The 23073-nt window shown below is 33.5% G+C and overlaps 1 pseudogene; it reads left to right on the forward strand.

The window, feature by feature from the left end:
• Nucleotides 1-23073, forward strand: part of LOC143078569 (cell adhesion molecule DSCAM-like) — a 61838-nt pseudogene that overhangs the window by 34465 nt on the left and 4300 nt on the right.

The following is a 23073-nucleotide window of genomic DNA, read 5'->3' on the forward strand; positions in this document are numbered from 1 at the left end:
CATAAAACAAACATTGCCGAATGATGCATGATAATGAGTTCGATGTTATTTAAAACCTTGCAGAAGTCGAAAATCTACACCTTACAATCATAACAACAGACAGTTATCCTTTTTTGAATTTTCCTCGGAGTTCAGTATTTTTGTGATTTTACTTATCCTAAAGCTTAACGAATCCGCGATACGGACTTGACCACAACAATGAATCTTCATCCATGAAATGAGACAAATTCGGGGTCAGGTGAATCCTGTCTGACGGACATGTAGTTTATAGGAGCCAATATACAAAATGTAGGTATCTTATAACTCGTGATAAGTGTGTACTTCTCAGGACAATAAAAAGCTTCATTCTACAATCATCCAACTATTTTACATTTCATTTTCTGAAAATATTAATACTTTTAAATGCTTAAACCTATTGAGGATGTTGACCTATCTGGCTTTTCTCAATACCAATAACAAATATTAATTATGATATAATTGAAGAATAATTCGAATGTTTTCGTAGCATCAGATCTTTCACGATCTTCAAAAATGCAATACGTGATCTTTCACGATCCGAAAAATCATTTTTTGTGTAAATAGTTCTTTCTTTACCAAGTTTCAGATTATGTTTATACACACTAACTATGAGAACTATTTGATTAATTCAAATAGAATGCCCTTATTCGGATAAAAGTAGTTTTTCTAGTCGAATTTGTGAAAAAATCATGTTTGTTTACATTTTATATGTCATTGAAATGTCGAGAAGCAATCTGCCTTTTGTTTGTTGCCTTTTAAAACTGGATATTCTCACATATATATACTGATCATAATGTCGAACCATTTTGAAAGACAGTTTTATTTTGTCATTAATTTGTCTGTGTAATTAATTGAATTAGAATATTAATTGACCTTTCATATGTCTTCTCGATTAAATGTCTTTCAAGATCCGTTACCAGAACTTTCACGATCGTCTCTCAATACTTGACCGCTGTTAGATATTCCTTCACGATCATTTCTCTCGTTAAACCGAATGACACCCGTGAAAATTACAGGTAGCAAATAAAACACGCTACCTGTGAATACGGCATTTAATTTACTGGCCTGATTTGACCTTGTTTTGTTAAAATCAATAGACAATAAAATTGACACTGAAATAATCAACATCCACGTGATATTTGTTACAGCATTACAATGACTATTCGAATAGATATATCTGTTTGATATACGTGTCTTATTCACATAATGTGTGTATATACTTTTATTTGAATAATTGAAATGGAGAATGTAAACAAATTTAGGATAATAAACTTCATCGTTTGCTTTAAAAATTGTGTTGGCTTTGCTTACTAAAAAGGTAAACTGTTTGCAAGATATTTTACTTGTACCTATTAGGAAGTGTAAAGGAATATTCAATAGTGCATTTCGTGAATTTATTACATGTACCGCTATATTCAAATATGCTTCAAAAATATATTTTGTTGAACTACAAATACAGTATAATCTGTATGGATGAATACGCTGACATTGGGGTAAGTATTTATACATTTTAAACAGTGAAAAGTTGTATATACATGTATTCATTGTTTTACTTAATGTCAACAATAGTTCATTTACTATTAATAGCAAACAGCATTTGTATACTTGCGCTAAAAATAGGGCAGATAAAAACCAACATACTAGTAGTATGCTAAATATATCAATAAATATTCGCTGTTCGATTTTTTTCAGCGATTGACTAATAGTAAACACCATAGTTGTAAATAATATTAAAGCAATAATGCACATCGTGCATACATACATTTCATGAGATACTTCAATGAAATCAAAAATAGTTGATAATATATTTCTTTTTGACATATACATCTCACACTTTATATATCTGTTGTTACAGCTGAGCAAAGCCTTTAGAAAAAAGGCTTTGAGTTTGCATTTATAAAAACATGCACAAGAGTTGCATTTATGACCAATAGTCAACTTCACAATCAACAACATCAACACATTGAAGTTAACTCTTTTAAAGAGCTGAAAGCTTTTTTTTCTTTTCATTTTGTTTTTTGTTGGTTTATATCATATAAAGATAAAAGATCATTGTACTGTAATATTTACATTAAAATATCTTACATTGTCTATATGACTACAGTTATAAAGCTTTGGCCTTCTTGGGGCCGTTATTACCAGTAGTCCTGTCATGGAAGTTCTCTGGGGGTGTAGGTGGGGTATGATGCTGAAACAGATTCATGCGTTTACATTGTGGTGTGTTCATAAAGTTGTCTATATATAATTGTGCTTTGTCAGAATTGCTTGAACTTGTCTCATTCACACTAGCCTTTCCCTTTCTTGGTTTTGCAGAATTTGTCTAATTTGCATTGTTTGAATTAGTGTCTGTTGTTTTTGTATTTCTACCTTTTGGTTTGTTTGCCACATTTGTCTTTGGGTTTAGTTTCTCAGCCTGTTCAGTTAACTGAGAATCATCTACTGTAACAGATTCATCAGTGGTCACTATTTGTTCTTCTTTGTTGCCTACTACTTGGAATGTATTAGGACAATCAATCATTTTGTGACCTGGTAATTTGCATTTTCTACACACCCAATCATTTGGACAGTCATACACAAAATGACCCACTTGCAAGCATTTATAGCATGGTTTTGTATTGCCATCACTGTTAGAGCCTCTGTTTTCAAATTCAGGTTGTCCACTATGCATAACTATGGCCATGTATTTGCCTATTTGTAAACTTCTGGCTATAGGTTTTTCTAACAACTTACTAATAATAATTCTGTCTCCAGTTTGACAGTTAGTGATTTTTTACCCTTAACCGTTTTCTATTAAGACTCTGTATGTCACAACCCTGTAATGTATGGGCTCTATGTATTTGCCCATCATCAGCTGAAATCGGCACCTTTTTCACTATAATTCTGATGGTATCTGTTTGTAAATTGCCTGGATTTCGGGGATTTTGAGAGTGCAGGGAAACTTGCCTGCCACGCAAGTTCATTCCTGTCACTAACAGAGACAGTTTGTCTTCCTCAGTATCCATGTAAATGCGCCACATATCACGGATTCTCTGAATACCTTTTATCCGTTCAGCTGGAATTTTTGTATCAATGGCGTTGTATATTTCTATGTTCGTAAGCCATAGGGGTCTCGGTGGTTTAACAGAACCAAATACATCGGTATCTCTGTCAGAAATATTGGTTTTATGTAGTCACTTGGATCATATGATTCATCTGTAATATTATCAGTTCCAGCTGATTTGTTTTGATTTGTGTTTATGTTTGTATTTGACAGTACCTCGGAATATGACGCCATATTTGTTTTGTTTTGATTTGAAATGTCCACCTCGGGGTCTAACAACTCTTCTTGCATACTTTGCATGTCTTCTAGAAGACGTTGAAAACGATCTTTTGACATTTGTTTAACCAATGCTTCCATTTCTGATACCATCATGTAGGTTAACTTTATGAAAATTACAATTTTTTTTCTGGCGCGGTATCTCACTAAGCCTTAGCCATAAAGGGACATCACTCTCATATCAATTAATATCAGTGACAATACACAAACGTCATGAAATTACAGTAATTCCGAATACATTTATTGCCCCACTTCCCATGTTAAAATAGGAGACCTTAAGATCGTTCATGACCGTGAGTTGAAATCATTCTTCAGTTAATGACCTAAATATCATCCCCCGTCAATTATTAATTTGAATGAGTGTCGTATCAGCTTCGATGACTCACATCATACTTACTGCTCGAAACGGATAAAACGAGAAATAGCTGACACAAAATCCTTAGAATCTTTTTTTAATCAAGTATTAAACATAGCTGATATTTGTATTAAACATTTTAAAGAACATTTTACTCCTAAATAAACCATAATCGTCCTATTTCTAGTATCAAACATAAGCTAAAATAACTCGCAAAGGAATTTGTTTTTGTCCCGGCTAAGGCTGCTAATAATATTATGTTTGTTTGAGGTAAATTTTACATTGAGGTTCTGCAAAATGAAATCAGGAATTCACCAACATTCCAACTGACTCCAATTTCTGAAAATAACATCTATAACAAAAATAAACTTAAAGCTCCCTCTTTACAAGCAGAACCGAATACAATTAAAGTTCCAACTATGTAATGGCTTCCGAAGCTGCACAAAACACCTCACAAATATAAATTGATTTCATCTTCAAGTCATTTTTTTCTACTACTAAACTGTCTATTCTATTTACTAGTACACTTGGTACAATCATAAACATGGTGATAAATTGTACAAATAAGGCATTTGAAAAGTAGTGGAATTAATTACTTTTATATTGTCAAAAAAGCGTTGGAAGTACTTGATAAATTGCATGCTTATATTGGTGATTTCAGATCTGTTCAAAGTTTTGATTTTTCTACCATATATACCACTTTGCCTCATAATGTTATTCAGAAAGAAATCACACACCTATAAATTAAATGGGCATTTAAAAAGTCAGAATGTGAAAATATATGTTTAAACTGGTTTAGGTCATATTCAAGTAACAACAAAGGAAAGAACTATGCCATTTGGACCTGCTTTGATACGATAACTGCCCTTTAATTCTTTCGAGATAACGATTTTTGATTGCTATAGAGATTCCGTATATCGTCAAGTTATCGGAATTCCAATGGGGACTAGCTGTGCGCCACTTATTGCGGTCCTGTTTCTTTATTGTTATGAGTAACAATTTGTGATAAAAATCAGCAAAGATCCATTAAAACAACATTTGATACAAAATTTTAATGAAATTCAGAAAGGAAATAGGGAATGTGTCAAAGCAACAACAATCCGTCTTTAGAGCAGACAACAGCCGAAGTCCACCAATGGGTCTTCAATGTAGCGAGAAATTCCCGCACCCGTAGGCGTCCTTCAGCTGGCCCCTTAAAAATTTGTATACTAGTACAGTAATAATGGACGTCATACTAAACTCCAAATTATACACAAGAAACTAAAATTAAAAATCATACAAGACTATAGCTAACAAAGGCTAGAGGCTCCTAACTTGGGACAGGCGCAAAATTGCGGCGGGGTTAAACATGTTTATGAGATCTCAACCCTCCCCCTATACGTCTAGTAAATGTAGAAAATTAAACGCATAACAATAAACTCATCATAGATACCAGGACTTAATTTAGTATATACGCCACACGCGCTTTTCGTCTACAAAATATTCATCAGTGACGCTCGAATCCAAAAAAGTTTTTAAAAAAAGCCAAATAAAGTACGAAGTTGAAGAGCATTGAGGACCAAAATTCCTAAAAGTTTTGCCAAATACAGCCAAGGTAATCTATGCCTGAGGTAGAAAAACCTTATTATTTATGTATGTGCCTGTCCAAAGTCAGGAGCCTGTGTTTCAGTGGTTGTCGTTTGTTTATGTGTTACATATTTGTTTTTCGTTCATTTTTGTACATAGATAAGGCCGTTAGTTTTCTCCTTTGAATTGTTTTACATTGTCTTATCGGGGCCTTTTATAGCTGACTATACGGTATGGGCTTTGCTCATTGTTGAAGGCCGTACGATGACCTATAGTTGTTAATGTCTGTGTTATTTTGGTCTTTTGTGGATAGTTGTCTTATTGGCAATCATACCACATCTTCTTTTTTATATTAGTATTTAAAAAAATTCAATATTTTGTAAACAGTAAATTTATAAATATAACAATATCAATAACAATTCATGTCAGCACAAAATGTGCTGACTACTGGGCTTGTGATACCCTCGGGGAAATAAATCTCCACCAGCAGTGGCATCGACCCAGTGGTTGTAAATAAACTCATCATAGATACCAGGACTAAATTTAGTATATACGTAAACGCATAACAATACGCACATTAAAATTCAGTTCAAGAGAAGTCCCAATCCGATGTCAGAAGATGTAACAAAAAAAAAAAAAAAAAAATTACAATATTACATAAATAACAACAGGTACTAGCAGTTAACTGACATGCCAGCTCCAGACCTCAATTAAACTGATTGAAAGATTATGTCTTCATCATATGAATATCAGGCACAATCCCTCCCGTTAGGGGTTAAGTATCATACTATCATAAAATATATGAGAAGAACATAACCCGTGTCATGCCAACAACTGTTTTTTTAAAAATAAATGTGTTTAGTTCCGATGCAAAGAACCTATAAGTGAATCAATATTAAAGCCAAAATATGCAATATTTAATGACCTGACAACAGTATCGTAACTATCCCATGACTATATGCCTACTTTATAAGTTTCTTTAAAGATTTTGTAAGCTTGTGAGGTGAATACTGACATTTTTGTGCTTTATAAAGAATATTTCCATAAAAGATTGGATGTGAAATACCTGAACGTATAACACTTTTAGATATTTGGATGACATTTTGGCTCTCAATAATGACGAATTCAGTATGAACACTAAATAGATTTATCCTGCTGAACTGACTTTAAATAAAGCTAATACTAACAATGAACACTTCCCTTTCCTGTATCTTGATATCTATATCTTTAACGGGAAGCTTAATACCAAAATTAATGATAAAAGAGATGATTTATTCATTTCATATTAGTAATTATTAATTTTTAGATGGTGACGATCGATCCCTTGTCCCCATCTTTTGGTGTTTATATACATAAATCTCAACTTGTTCGTTTCGCTCATGTATGTAACAACGTGTTTGATTTTAGCGTAAGAAATCTCTGTATTACTGAAAATCACACAAGGGTTTTCGATATCACAAACTAGTCAAAACGTTTACTAAATTTTATCATCGGTACATGGACTGCTTCGTAAATATAAATCAACATGCAGACGTTATATACGTTCAGGCATTTCACATCAAATCTTTAATACAAAGCACAAAAATATCGGCATTCACGTCAAAAGCTTACCAAACCTTTCATCAGACTTATTCAGAAGGGATATAGTTACGATACTGTTTCAGGTCATTAAAGATTGCATATTTTAGTATAAATATTGATTTACTCCTACGGTCTTTGCATCGGAAATAAACACATTTATTCAAAAACCAGTTGTTGGCATGATAAGGGTTATGTTCTTCTCATAAATGTTATGATGGTATGATACTAAACCCCTAACGGGAGGGATTGTGCTTGATTTTTATATGATGAAGACATAACCTGCTAGTAGTCCTTTGTTATTTTTTGTATCATTGTCATCGGGCTCTGACTTCATTGAAACTGAGATTACTGTGCGTATTGCTGTTTGCTTGTTTTTACTGCATTAGTCAGAGGTATAAGGGAAGGGTTAAGATCTAACAAAACATGTGCCTGTCCCAAGTCAGGAGCCTCTGTTCTTTGTTAGTCTTCTGTTGTTTTTATTTAATTTCAGTTCGTTTAAATGTTTTTTAGTTAAGTATGACGTTAATTTTCACTGAACTAGTACACATTTTTATTTAGAGGCCAGCTGAGGCCATCTTCATTTTTATTTTGCTTAGTTTAAATAATTTCTGTTTGTACCTATTCTGAAATCGAACTTGGACTTCTTTTAAACTGAGTTTTACTGTACGTATTGCTGTGTGATTTTTTATTCTACATTGGCTAGAGTTATAGAGGAGGATTGAGATCTCACAAGACAGGTTTAACCCCGCCGCATGTTTGCGCCTGTCCCAAGTCAGAAGCCTTTGACCATTGTTAATATTGTATGGTTTTTTTAATTTAGCTTCATTTAAATGTTTTTGAGTTTAGTGTGACGTCCATTTTCACTGAACTAGTACACATCTAGGTTTAGGGGCCAGCTGAAGTCCGCCTATGGGTTCGGGCTTTTTCTCGCCGTGTTGAAGACCAATCGGTGTTCTTCGGTTGTCTACTGCTTTGGACGGGTTGTTGTCTCTTTGACAAATTCACCATTTCCAATTTCCATTTTACAAATTTGTAGTTCGTCAAGACATTGGTAGTGTAGGTGTGTCACGGTACTTGTCTATCCCAAATTGATGTATTTAGTTTTGATGTTATATTTGTTATTCTCATCGGATTTTGTCGAATGCTTAGTTCGTTTCTATGTGGTTTACATTTCAATGTTGTGTCGTCGTTCTCCTCTTATATGTAATGCATATTAATTCATTTAATTAGTGTAATCATATGAGGCTGTATCAACAGATTATGTTACACAAATGTACATTTATATACTAGTTTTCAACATTTAAACTTGATTAAACATATACATACATGTGTACATAATATAATTAATGTAGGGGAACAAACACAAAAAGGTACCTTGTGCGTAAAATAGATAAAAGACAAAACATGGTAACTAAAAACAGTGCTATATGGGCCTACTTATGTAAAATATTATGACAGTTGTTTCGCCAAAATATTATGACAGTTGTTTTCCATTCGTTAGATGTGTTTAAGCTTTTGATTTTACCATTTTATAAAGGCTTTTTCGTTTTGAATATCCCTTGAAGTTCGGTATTTTTCCTATTTTACATTTTAGTCAACTCTGTATATCAATGAAAAAGATAGACCACACTTTATTTTATTAAGATTTAAAATGCTAAAGATCTCTTTTTTTGTATCCCCCTCTTCCCAACCCCCCCCCCCCCCCCCCCAAAAAAAAAGAAAGAAAGAAGCTGCCTTAGTGCTGAGCGTTGTGACCCAACTACTTATAGTTACTATTTATTGGACATAAGAAATAATACATTGTGGTTTAGCAAGAATTCATTCATATGTCAGCATGCATGGTTCCAAGAATATATTGTAAATATTAAAGAAATTCTATTTAAACATATCGTAAAGGATTTTGTCTTCAACTGCGTCGAGAGTTATAAGACAGATGCATAAATTACAATCTGGAGATGGTGAAATCGAAAACTGCTTGTATAAAGCTTTAAATTTCAGGAAGTGGAGGACCTATATGCTTCATATCTTGCATGTAGATGCCTGATATTACAAAATATCAGTCTGTTATAAGTGCTTTGTGATTGACCTCGTTTTCATGGTTCATCGTCTGTTTGAAAAATACTTATAAATTTTTGTTTGTCGTGTAAAATACTCACTTTTAATGATCAATTGGATAAACTATATTTAAATCCTTGCAAGTTTCACCGTACATGGGTCAGTGATCAAGGTTAAATTTTCATGATCAAGTCCGATCTTAGATACTATAAACAATAGTTCAACTAAATTTCGTCAATGGAATAACTGTTAAGTGTACATGTCTGACAGGCAGGTTCCGTCTAATCTTGACCTAATTTTCTTGGTTCATTGATCAATATTTAATTTTGGTGGTTTCTGATACTATAAACAATATGACAGCTGTAGATATATTTGGTGTATGATATGGTATGATGACTGTCTGGGAGTTTTCATCTGACCCTGACTTTGTTCATGGTTTAGTGGACAATGTTCAGTTTTTGTGATTTGGTAGTTTATCAATTACTATTATAAGTAATAGGTTAACTTTATTTTATGTATGGACTGGACCCAACCTTGACCGCATTTATATGGATGTTACGTTTATGTGATACCTGTAGTAAACCCTTCATATTACAGACTCCAACACGATTTCAATCACAAAATGTAAAGCAAGTAAGTAATTTTTGGGCCCTTTATAGCTTGTTGTTCGGTGTGAGCCAAGGCTCCGTGTTGAAGGCCGTACTTTAACCTATAATGGTTTACTTTTTTAAATTGTTATTTGGATGGAGAGTTGTCTCATTGGCACTCACACCACATCTGCCTTTATCTATATAAGACATTTCAGCACATGTACACTTGTTAATGAGAGGTATCTCCCACCTGACTTTACTCATGAACTGTGTAAAGATTTTTAATCAAATTTGAATTTCAGTAGATTGATTGATTGATTGAGTGATTGTTGCCTGCATAACACCAAATGGATCAAATATACAGATTGTTGTCTTTGTACAACTAAATGCTAGAATGATCAAACCTTTATTATTTTGCAATTTGTGTGTCCAGATATAGTATTTTTATTCCTCTGATCCAAAGGAAGGGTATACTATTTCATCTAGTTTTTAATTGTTCTTCTATATATCTGTCTGCCTGTCTCATTAAATTAAGTGCGTCCTTCAAGATAAATGTGTGTTTCATTTGATATTTTGTACATAATATCCTTACCCAACAGGATCTATGTACATGACATTCACAATAGTGTAAATAGTAATCAAAGGTACCAGGGTTATAATTTAGTACGCCAGACGCGCGTTTCGTCTACATAAGACTCATCAGTGACGATCATATCAAAATAGTTATAAAGCCAAAGTTGAAGAGCATTAAGGATTAAACATTCCAAAAAGTTGTGCCAAATACGGCTAAGGTAATCTATTCCTGGGATAAAAAGATACATAGTTTTTCGAAAAATTCAAATTTTTGTAAATAGGAAATTTATAAAAATTACCACATAATTGATATTCAAGTCAACACCGAAGTGCTGACTACTGGGCTGGTAATACCCTCGAGGACGAAACGTCCACCAACAATGGCATCGACCAAGTGGTGAAAATAGTTATCAAAGGTACCAGGATTATGATTTAGTACGCCAGACGCGCGTGTAAAATGTTCTTTGTAGTATTATGAGTTTCTTGACAGTATATATTTCTTTCTTGTAGACAAAGATGCGCAGGTACTCACTGATAATGAGAGATGCCCAGGTTGATGATGAGGGAGATTACCAATGTATAGTGACCAATGTACACGGCAGTCTAAATTTTACATTCTATGTAACAGTCGTAGCAAGTAAGTTCTTGCACAGTAAATGGTGCTATGTTCGCCATCAACTGTGATTAAGTTAATCAAATATTTACCAACCATCTTTTCATTCTGTTAAAAATAATTTATCAAATGTAGTCACATACTTACTATTGTAATGGAGTCAAAATGAGTTTAGTTTATTTATGACATAGATAGTGCCGAATGACATACATTAAAATGGCAAAAATTAACTCATACTTACGTATTTAGACCCTCATATACATATATAATAATGACATTTTTGTTTTTTGTATACTGACTTTTAACAATCAGCAAGATTATCAAGCGAGCCCGCCAGGGCGAGCTGATAAAGTCAGTATATAAAAGAAAAGAATGACATTATTCTTTTGTTCGGTGATTTTTATTAACAATATTAAATGAAATTAAATAGTTAGGAAAACTATTTTTATCTGTACAAAACATAAAATCAAACTTAAAAAGGAAATTATCCAGATAAATAAAAACGAATTAAGGTCATTTCTATATTCGAGCTGCCAGCAGAAAAAAAAACTATCTGGATATACAGAGGGAATAAAAATATAAATGCACAGCTATTTACTAGATAATTTTGTTGTACAACAATTAAAGTTGCTGATGTTAATTTAATGCTGATTGTGATATTAGGATTTATTGAAGAGAATGTTTATATCTGACTTCTTTTTGATAGAAAACACAAATTAGATATTTTACTTTCAAACTACAAAAAAAGAGATAAACCTACTTTGTGTAAAACACCGTATTTTCATTGTATACAATTAAAATCCCCCATAAGAATCCTCTAGACTGACCGACTGATAATTTTGTGTACCATTGCATAGCTTACTTTTTTGTGAAAATTTTAAAAACAAAATATCTTTGTTTAATTTACTAACCAAATGAAATCCATATTGAAAAAAATTTAAATGCAATGCGCAATTCTTAGTTGGTTTTTATTCATGTGGGTGGAATTTTGACCATATTAGGAGCAACTGACTTACAGCAAGGTCAATAATGATATAACGTCTACCGCCAGATCTGAGTTTTGAAGCATAGGTTGTGCATTATCTTTATATATTTAGAATTGCTGAAATAGAATGTTTTCTAACTGGTCAAATCCTAAATGATTTATGATTAAAGACCAATCCTGAAGTATCCCTATTGTACATGTGTAAATAATATTGAAGCGAATGAGGTTCAAATAGGAAGATCCTTATTTATTCGTGACACATACTTAGTTGTCATGAAATAGTAATTTTAAAATGAAATTAGCTTCTATATGCCTACATGTTTCTCCTTGACAAGTTATCTTTATAACCGTGGCTCAGATTTCTAAAAACATCAATAGAACAATTTTTTATATCCAATTAATATATAAAAAAAAAAAGATGTGGTATGATTGCCAATTTGACAACTGTCCTCACGAGATCAAAATGACACAGACATTAACAACTATAGGTCACCGTACGTCCTTCAACAATGAGCAAAGCCCATACAGCATAGTCAGCTATAAAAGGCCCCGATAAGACAATGTAAAACAATTCAAACGAGAAAACTAACGGCCTTATTCATATAAAAAAAACATGGACGAAAAACAAATATGTAACACATAAACAAACGACAACCACTGAATTACAGGCTCCTGACTTGGGACAGGCACATACATAAATAGTGTGGCGGGTTTAAACATGTTAGCGGGATCCCAACCCTTCCCCTAACCTGGGACAGTGGTATAACAGTACAACATAAGAACGAACTATAAAAATCAGTTGAAAAAGGCTTAACCCATCAGATGGACAAAAAAACAAGTGGACGTGGCCGGGTACTTATACATCCCGACACAAAAAGACCCAATGAACAGATCTGAGAGTACTCGCAGTTATCTGACAGCTTGTTCAAAGCCACTAACAACTAATAAAAAAATCATACATTTAAGACTAAACTATTAATCCGTACACATCCAACATCCCATGGATTTAGTGTAAAGACGTCATAAACAGCCAGAGAAAAAACATGACCCTGTGCAGTGATTTCTTATGAATTGAGGTTGAAAATTTCATTGATCTTCTTTTTGGTTTAAAGTAACTATACGAACAGGATTTATTTGTTTTAACACAGTTTGGTTCAGAAGAAAAACCGTCATGGTTATAAAATGCAAATAATTACACCATTACTAACACAACTTTATATAAATATTCTTGTAATGGATAGAAAAGACATCAAATAACACCATTACAAACTTAATCCCAATTTCATATTGTATTTTTATAAATATACCTGTGACGTCACTTTTTATAGCGTTGATACATTCGTATGAAATACAGTTCATTATTCATTTGTGCTGTATTTGTGTTCCAACGTAAATTGATTTTATGTGGTCGTTGTTATTCTGTGGTTTACATGTTGAAATGAACTATTACATTATTTATTTTATATATTTCACTGTACGGAATGTTCTTGCATTTACTTGTACTGTATTCCTGTCACGTAATGTTGTCATTTTGAACATTACCATATAAGCGGGAGGTTTGGCAAGCCATAACACCAGGTTCAACCCTCCATTTTTCTTACAAAGTCCTGTACCAAATCAGGAGTATGGCAACTGTTATCAAATAGTCCGTTTATATGTATGTTGGTGTTTGTTTTCGTGGTAGTTCATTGTTTCTGTTGTTCCGTTTTGTTTCCTCTTATAGTTGAAGTGTTTCTCTCAGTTTTGGTTTGTGACCTGAATTTGTAAAATCTATTTATGACTATGAAATAGCGGTAAACTACTATTGACTTTCTTGACGGGAGAATGTAAAACAATATGACACAGTTTTGAAGGTCAAACTGTGTTGCACAAAAATGTTTAAAAATTTTGGGATGCTATCAATAAACAAGAAGCTAATTTTATTATAGTGTGGACATCATAGTATGGCCACTAATTACACAAAAATCAATTATGTAATAATGATGTAATTAATAAAATTATCACTTTTTGAAAGATTTTTCTTTCTTCTTTATTTTGGTTTCTCTTTTTAAAATTTTAAAGCTGGATAAAAGAAATAACACTAGTTTAAAATTGTATGATTGGAGTGAACAACATCTTTGTGTTGTGCTACTTTAAGAGATTGATTTGATAAATAAAATGTGCATCAGTAAATAATTGATGTTTGTGTTAATTGTTATTATATTCTAAATTTTCGGAAAAGATTCATTAACAAGAATGCATTCATGTGTTGATTATTAAATGTCAACTCTTTTTATGCCCCAACCGTCGCGAAGGGGGCATTAAGTTATACCCCTGTCCGTATGTACGTTCGTCCGTACGTCTGTACGTTCCGAAACTGGTTTCCGTTCTCTAACTTTAGTTTGCCTCAACTAAATGTTATGAAACTTATACAAGGCTTATTACCACGACACAAAGAGCAAGTTTGAATTTAGGGGGCGACAACTTTACCTATCTAGATTTATGCCCCTTAACAAATGAACAACTTGCTGAATTTTCCGTTTCTGTTCTCTAACGTAAGTGTGCCTCAATCAAATGTTATGAAACTTATACCAATGGGAACAAACTGTGCCCTTCTACTTGCCGACTTGTTTCTTTATTATTATGAGGCTGACTTCATGCAGGAACTCCTTAGGAAGAAAGATAAGAAGTTAGCAATATCCTTTAACTCTACTTTCCGCTATATAGATGACGTTCTTTCACTAAACAATTCAAAATTTGGTGACTATGTGGAACGCATCTATCCCATCGAATTGGAGATAAAGGATACTACAGATACAGTTAAGTCGGCTTCATATCTTGACTTACATCTAGAAATTGACAATGAGGGTCTGTTGAAAACAAAACTTTACGACAAAAGAGATGATTTCAGCTTTCCAATTGTGAACTTTCTATTTCTAAGTAGCAACATTCCAGCAGCACCTGCATACGGGGTATATATCTCCCAATTGATACGATATTCCCGTGCTTGCATTTCCTATCATGATTTTCTTGATAGAGGGTTACTGCTCACAAGGAAGCTATTAAACCAAGAGTTCCAAATGGTGAAGTTGAAATCATCCCTTCGTAAATTTTACGGACGCCATCACAAGTTGGTTGACCGATATGGAATAACCGTTTCACAAATGATATCGGATATGTTCCTTACGTCGTAACTACAATCCCCTTCCCTTTCATGAATGTGACCTACCGAATTAGACTATTTACCGGATTTGTAATCACATAAGCAACACGACGGGTGCCACATGTGGAGCAGGATCTGCTTACCCTTCCGGAGCACCTGAGATCACCCCTAGTTTTTGGTGGGGTTCGTGTTGTTTATTCTTTAGTTTTCTATGTTGTGTCATGTGTACTATTGTTTTTCTGTTTGTCTTTTTCATTTTTAGCCATGGCGTTGTCAGTTTGTTTTAGATTTATGAGTTTGTCTGTCCCTTTGGTATCTTTCGTCCCTCTTTTTTTATACATAATGCTTATTACCACAATATACAGATCAATTTTGGTAGCGTCACTTTTACCGTTCTTGAGTTATGTCCCTTTGTAACGTTATATGCAAGCAGGGCATCATATGTGTCCCATGGGCACAATCCCTATTCATTTTTGATTATAGTTTAACCTTTAATGCATTGAATTATACATTAATTAAACATTATATTTGAGCGTACATTAATATATGTGATGACGCAAATGCGTATCATTATCTACAGTATTAGTGCGGTATGCTTTCTGTTTACTATTTTTTACGCAAAACAAAACTACGTGCATGCATAAATATTATTTCACTCGCGAATGTGAATTTTCGTTTTTTTCTGAATCTAAATTCAGGACCCGGCATGTGACTTTTAAGCATAGTGCTCATTACTTAAGGTATTCTGGCCTGAGGCTGTTTCTTTTTTCTCTTTTATTTTTTTAGTATCTGTCCTATCATAAACTTTGACATTTTCGAAATGCTAAGGATTACCTTCTCCAGGAATATATTACTTTAGATGTAAGTGGCAAACATTTGTTTTGAAATTTTGGGTCCTCAATTCCTTTCAACTTCGTACTTTGTTTGGTGTTTATAACTTTTTCTATTCTAGCGTTTCTGATGAGTCTTTTTTAGACTGAACTTGCGTCTGGCGTACAACATTTTAATCCTGATATCTTTTTATATCTTCATATCTTTTCATATAAATTGGTTCTTTTGATAGTATGTTTATATATTCATAAAACTTCTGAAAATAAGATATTCTTCAAAACCAAGTTTTCCGGTAGAATATTTGGATTGATTTTAGTAACTTCGGGAAATCCTTAAAATTCGAGATGTTTTATAAGACCAGTTTATAAGAGGTCCCAATAAAGCTTGTGTGTTACTCTCTGCAACCTTCCTATTAGTTGCATGCCACAGGGTTTCACTTATGCTGAGGCTTTTCTACTCAGGCATAGATTACCTTAGCTGTATTTGGCAAAACTTTAAGGAACTTTGGTCCGTACTGCTCTCCAACTTCATACTTTATTTGGCCCTTTTAACGTTTTGGATTTGAGCGTCACTGATGAGTCTTTTGTAGACGAAACGCGCGTCTGGCGTAAATACAAAATTTAGTCCTGGTTTCTATGATGAGTTTATTTACAACCACTGGGTCGATGCCACTGCTGGTGGAGATTTATTTCTCCGAGGGTATCACCAGCCCAGTAGTCAGCACTTTTGTGCTGACATGAATAACCATTGATATGGTTATATTTATTAATTAACTGTTTACAAAATTTGGAATTTTTGAAATTGTAAGGCTTTTCTACCTCAGACATAGATTACCTTAGCTGTATTTGGCAAAACTTTTGGGAATTTTGTTCCGTACTGTTCTTCAACTTCGTACTTTATTTGGCCCTTTTAACTTTTTGGATTCTAGCGTCACTGATGAGTCTTTTGTAGAAGAAACGCGTGTCTGGCGTATATACAAAATTTAGTCCTGGTATCTAGTATGATGAGTTTATTTACATGGAAATTGTACGTTAAATTATCTATACAACATCAACCGATTTCTTGTTAGAGGGGTCTAAATACAGCACAAACAACATTTTCCAAATGACACTTTTATATGAGCAACTATCAAACATTGCTTTCAATTGACTAGTGCAAAAAAATCTACGCAGCAACAACAACAAAAGAACAACAAAACAAAACAAAACAAAACAAAAATAAAATAAACAAAACACATAAGAACAAAAAACAAAAAAATAACATCAAGACAAAACAAGTAAAATTATAGGTATAAATCTAATAAAAAGATCTGCAATAATTTAATTCAATATATTAAAAATAAGGATTCCATCAACACCTGTCTTTACCAGAATCCGAAAACCTTACAGCATTAAGTGCTACTGCCATCGTTCCTAGCTTTATTCTAAACTGTTATGAAAAAAAATAGTTTAACAGGTGATAAGTGCTTCTTTGGCCGCCTATTTAATTGTATTGGCTTAAATCATTTGCAGTAGAGCAATTGTTTCTATTTTAAGAGCTGGCATGGCCTTTAGAAATAGAAGAGCCTCAAAATCTGACTGTAAATGAGGGTGATGATGCTATATTTATTTGCCGACCTTTGAATGATCCTAAGGCCACAATAAAATGGGTGAAAAGGGATCAAACAGGTTTAAATAGACGTATTGGTAAAACATCAGATGTAAGTTATCTTAAAATATTACAGTTGCAGTTTTAATTATACTGACTAAAGTAACATACAGGGGTCTGTTGTTCAATTTTTCGTAAGTACTTACTAGTCGTTAAAAGTTCTTAATCATTCTTTTAAAATTATGGTGTTGTCCAACTTGTCGTTACTACGAACGAGTCGTTAATATCTTAATCTTATCAAAAAATGACTGCAATTTCAATGTTTCATCTGGTTAGAGTTTGGAGAGAACAGCATTATCGAAGTCTTAATTTAGTAAATAAATAATTCAGTGATAAGCAACTGCGACAAAGGTACATGTTTTATAGGGAAACCGTTAAATTTCTTGCTAACGAGTGTAAAACGATTTTAAGAGAAGTAGCAGTAATAAGACAGCATTGGCAGTTGAACAGCAAGTTATGATTGTCCTTCGTTTTTATCAGTCGGAGATACTGGGTTTTGATAAATCAACTGTGTCAAGCGTAGTTAGCGATGTTACTGACGCCTCGGACGCTAGGAAAGAACAATTATTATACATCAATATGTCAAAGAGACAACAACCCGGCCAAAGAGAAAACAGCCGAATGCCATCAATGGGTCTTAAACACAGCAAGAAAATCCCACAGTTGGGTGTACACCCTCCGGTATTTTACAATTGATGTAAACAATTTTGTATGTTTATTTCCACTAGTCCCACCAATAATATGGCGTATTTTAGTTGTTTGGGATCCAATCATGAATACTTAGAATTGACGACAGAATAACAAAAAAAGTAATATAGGTGTTTCATAGAAGAATTGTTTATAGGTTACGCCTTTAGTTTTTTAAGTTTCACATTTAGCATGGCCAGGCCTTAAAGAGCCGACTGCACGGTATGCATTTTACTCATTGTTGGGGCTGTCTGTAGTCATATTTATGACTGTTCCATATTGTGATGGTACAGATATCGGTGAAGGAACCATTCCAGCTGCTTTTGTTGACTCCCTCCTTTGTTCTTGGTATGCCTTTTTGCCTTCGAAACTGTATTTCTCCATTTATCTCTTATCTCATTTGCAGTAATGTAGGCTATGCCAAGGGATTTTATTTTCATAGTAATTTCATCCCAAACCTGTTTATCTCACCTGGCCCATGGCTCATCACTTGGCGTCCGTGTCCGTCGTCGTCCGTCGTCGTCCGTTGTGGTTCAACTTTTACAAAAATCTTTTCTTTTGAAACTACTGGGCCAAATTTAACCAAACTTGGCCACAATCATTATTGGGGTATCTTGTTTGAAAAATGTGTCCGGTGATCCTGCCAACCAACCAAAATGGCCGCCATGGCTAAAAATAGAACCTATGGGTAAAATGTAGATTTTGGATTATATCTCTGAAACCAAAGCATTTAGAGCAAATTTGATGAATCGGACAACCCGTTTTGGGTTGCTGCCCCTGAATTGGTAATTTTAAGAAAATTTTGTCATTTTTGGTTATTATCTTGAAAATTATTATAGATGGAGATAAACTGGAAACAACAATAATGTTGAACAAAGTAAGATCTACAAATAAGTCAACATGAAAAAAATAGTCAGTTGACTCCTTAAGGAGGTATTGCCCTTTATAGTCAATTTTTAATAATTTTTCGTAAATGTTCGTAATCTTTTACAAAATTCTTCTCCTCTGAAACTACTGAGACAATTGATCTGCTAGGGCACTACGTTTTTTGCTTTCAAAAAATTATGATGTCTGTTCCTTCACTCGCGTCAGGCTGAATTCAGCCTCTGAGCATGAACGGCGGTGACCAGGAGTTTTTGTGAATTTATACTTCTTTGGTTTGGAAGTATTTATGGAACCTATGCATTATCTCAAGTTATGTTTTGTATTATATATCAGTTTTTGACATACAATTATCACATTTACCACTCTCATTATAATTACTGCTTTGTAATATAGTGAGCTGACATGTGACGTCTGCTCTTTTTCGTGAATTTATTTTATGATTTCTTTTGTTTCTTCTTGGGACTTTTTATGGAACCCGTGCAATTTCCCACATGAGATTTATGATATATCTCTGTTTTTGCATGAATAAGTATCACAATTACCATTCTATAATCATATATTGTCACAGCAGTGGTAGTTTGTTGACTTTGATGCTATCCAGCTTCCCTGGCAACTGAAACCGGATGTTGTCAGACATAAATAAACCACTCGCAAAAATCAACGACTGTTCCTGATATTTTTTGAAGATTTTGGTATGAGCGCAGTTGAGAACATCTATGAAATTTGTATATAATGCCAATACTATATCATACATACCATATGTAAAATATTTTACATGTTCTCACTTGCGCTCATATTTTAATCATTCAAAGTAGAGTCGGAAAAGTACGATTTTCCGTATAGACACCCGGTTATGATTTATTCATAGCATCATTTATAATCGATTTTCTGCATAAACTTGAAAAATAAGTTTTATTTCAACAAAATATAAAACTTTAGTAACTGTTTTGGGTCATTTTTGCCCCAGAGATTGTTATTCATTTTTTTTGCATACAAAGGGGCCAAATACTGCACTTATCATACATCGTCCTTTAACCAAACTTGTCCACAGTTATTATTAGAGTATCTAGTTTAAAAAATGTGTCCGATGCATGCGAATTAAGGTGGCTGACATAACTAAAAATAGTTCATAGGATAAAATGCAGTTTTTGGCTCATATCTCTGAAACACAAGCGTTTAGAGCAAATCTGACGAGATGAAATTGTTTATTAGGTCAAGATCTATCTGCCCTGAAGTTTTCAGACCAATCAGGCAACCTGTTGTTGGGTTACTACCCCTGATTTGGTTATTTTAAGAAATTTTGCAGCTTTTGGTTATTATCTTCAATATTATTATAGATAGAGATAAACACTGTAAACAGTAATAATGTACAGCAAAGTAAGACCTACAAATATGGCCAAAATGGTCAATTGACCCCTTATAGAGTTATTGCCCGGTATAATCAATGTTTAACAATTATCTTAAATTTTGTAAATATTTGTAAATTTTTATATACAAATGTATCCCAGTGAACTTGAAATTAAGGATACTACTAATACTAGAAGGACTGCTTCATACCTTGATCTTTTCCTCAATATTGACCAAGATGGTCGACTTCACAAGAAAAATCTATGATAAACGGGACGATTTCAACTTCCCAATTATCAATTTCCCATTTCTCAGCAGTAACATACCTTCTGCCCCTTCGTATAGTGTTTACATATCTCAATTGATACGTTATTATCGTGCTTGTTCATACTATACGGACTTCATATACAGGAGTGTGCTCCTTACGCAGAAACTGCTCCAACAAAGTTATGAAGAGGACAGATTAAAATTGACACTCCGTAAAGTTTACGGACACCATCACGAATCGGTTGATCCATAGGATGTGTCTTTGACCAAACTAGCTAAGGACATTTTTACCACATGTTGGATTGTGGTTTGTCATTACGTCGTCTAATCTTTTAATTACAAAACGTGACTTGTTCCCGATTGTGACTGTTTTGCTGAGTGTGAATTCGCATTGCTATAAACAAAGGCAACAGTAGTATACCGCTGTTCAAAATGCATAAATCGATAGAGAAAAAAAAAATCCGGATTACAAACTAAAACTGTGGGAAACGTATCAAATATAAGAGAGCTACGACACAACAGAGACACAACACCGAAACGTAACACACAGAGAAACGAACTATAATGTAACAATGGCCATTTTCTGACTTGGTACAGGGCATTTTATGAAAAAATAGTGGGTTGAACCTGTTTTTGTGGCATGAAAAACCTCCCGCTTTAATGGCAGTGTTAATTATAACATTAAAATTACAACATTACACGACAGGGTTACAATAAATAAACAGATAAATGGGAGAAAATATAGGACAGAGAAACAAAGTTAACGAATAATAGTCATCCAAAGGTAACAGGTTAAAAAATATTTGTATACACCAGACGCGCGCTACGTCCACACAAAACTATGTTCAGATGTAAAAAGTTTGAAAGCCATAACAACTACCAAGTTGAAGATCGCCGAGGACCAAAAGTTTCAAAAAGTTGCGAGGCCAGGGTTATCCGCCTGGGACTAAACATTATTATTATCAATAATAATACGTAGTTTTGCAAACAGTAAATTTTATAAAATGACTATATAATAGATATACATGATTAAACTGAAGTGGTGACTAGATATAGAATAAAAAACGAATAAATTACAAAATCACAGCCCTGTTAGCCATAGTCAATGCAACGCCCAAAGTGACGTAATAAGAAATAAGACGTTTTACGGTACTTTTCTATCCCAAATTCATGTATTTAGTTTTGATGTTATATATGTAATTCTCATCGGATTTTGTCAAATGTCTTGACGTCTTTTCGGTTATATTCATGTGTTATGGGAAATAAAATTAATCACCGCCTTCATTTATTAGATTTGATTTGGTTCAACGTAATTTGTACGATGTATTACGTTTGCAGTTCGATTCTAAATTAAGCGGACATAGAATATAGTTAATTGTCTAATTGCTACTTCAGTTTTATACTAATGAGTATTGCAATTTGTTATTTAATGTAATATCAGTATTTAGTACAAATATAATCTTAAATCAATCCTAATTCTATCTTGATTTTGATAGATAGTTTTATTCATTCAAATTTGACGTCATTTTTCATTTTTGGTGTGCTGTTTTACAAATTCAAATGTGACGTAATTTTGCGTTGAGGCCTTGACTAATTCGGGTGTGTCTATTTTTTGTGTTAGATTGTGTTGGATTTTGTCGGGTTAGGTAATGTACCCTGTTATTTTCTGTAATTAGTCAATACTTCAGTTTTATGTGTCGTTTCGTGTCTGTGTGTGTTATATTTTTGCGTTGTGTTTCTTTTGTGTCGTTAGTTTCCTCTTATATTTGAATGTGAATTCACATAATTATAAGACGTGTCACGGTACTTTTCTATCCCAAATTCATGTATTTAGTTTTGATGTTATATTTGTTATTATCATCGGATTTTGTCTAATGCTTAGTTCGTTTCTGTGTGTGTTACATTTTAATGTTGTGTCGTCATTCTCCTCATACATTAAATGCGTTTCCCTCGGTTTTGGTTTGTGACCCGGATTTTTTTTTATATATCGATTTATGAGTTTTGAACATCGGTATACTACTGTTGCCCTTTTCTCACAATATTTTCCTCTGTAACTACTGGGGCAAGTTCATTATAGATAGAAATATTTGCAAGCAGCAAGAATGTTCAGTAAAGTTAGATCTACAAACACATCACCATCACCAAAACGCAATTTTGGCATGAATTCATCTGTGTCCTTTGTTTAATATGCACATAGACCAAGGTGAGCGGCACAGGCTCTTTAGAACCTCTTGTTTTGTGTATAACAGATACTAGGTTTTTGTCTTAATATGTATGCAATACTTTCCATTTTCTTCTTTGATTACATTTCCCTCAGCAATTGAATATTTGGTTTTGCGTAATCAGAGGAGATTTGCTGGCCAAGGATTAAGGTTGCTTTTATTTTGGTCAGCCATAATTATTTTCGCAGAACAGGAAGTAATAGAGGTCCTGATTTACACTGTATTGTGGGAAGCACTTGCTAATTCCCCAAAAATTGCTTATTACCCAAAATCAATCATATGATTAAAAATCAATACAGAGATCCTGTTAATACTGTTTATAATGTTTTTTTGTTATTTTATATGATTATGGATCTTGTCTATATATCTTGGAATATCTACTAATTTTCACTT

Source organism: Mytilus galloprovincialis, chromosome 6 (assembly GCF_965363235.1).
Source record: "Mytilus galloprovincialis chromosome 6, xbMytGall1.hap1.1, whole genome shotgun sequence".
Taxonomy (NCBI): Eukaryota; Metazoa; Mollusca; class Bivalvia; order Mytilida; family Mytilidae; genus Mytilus; species Mytilus galloprovincialis.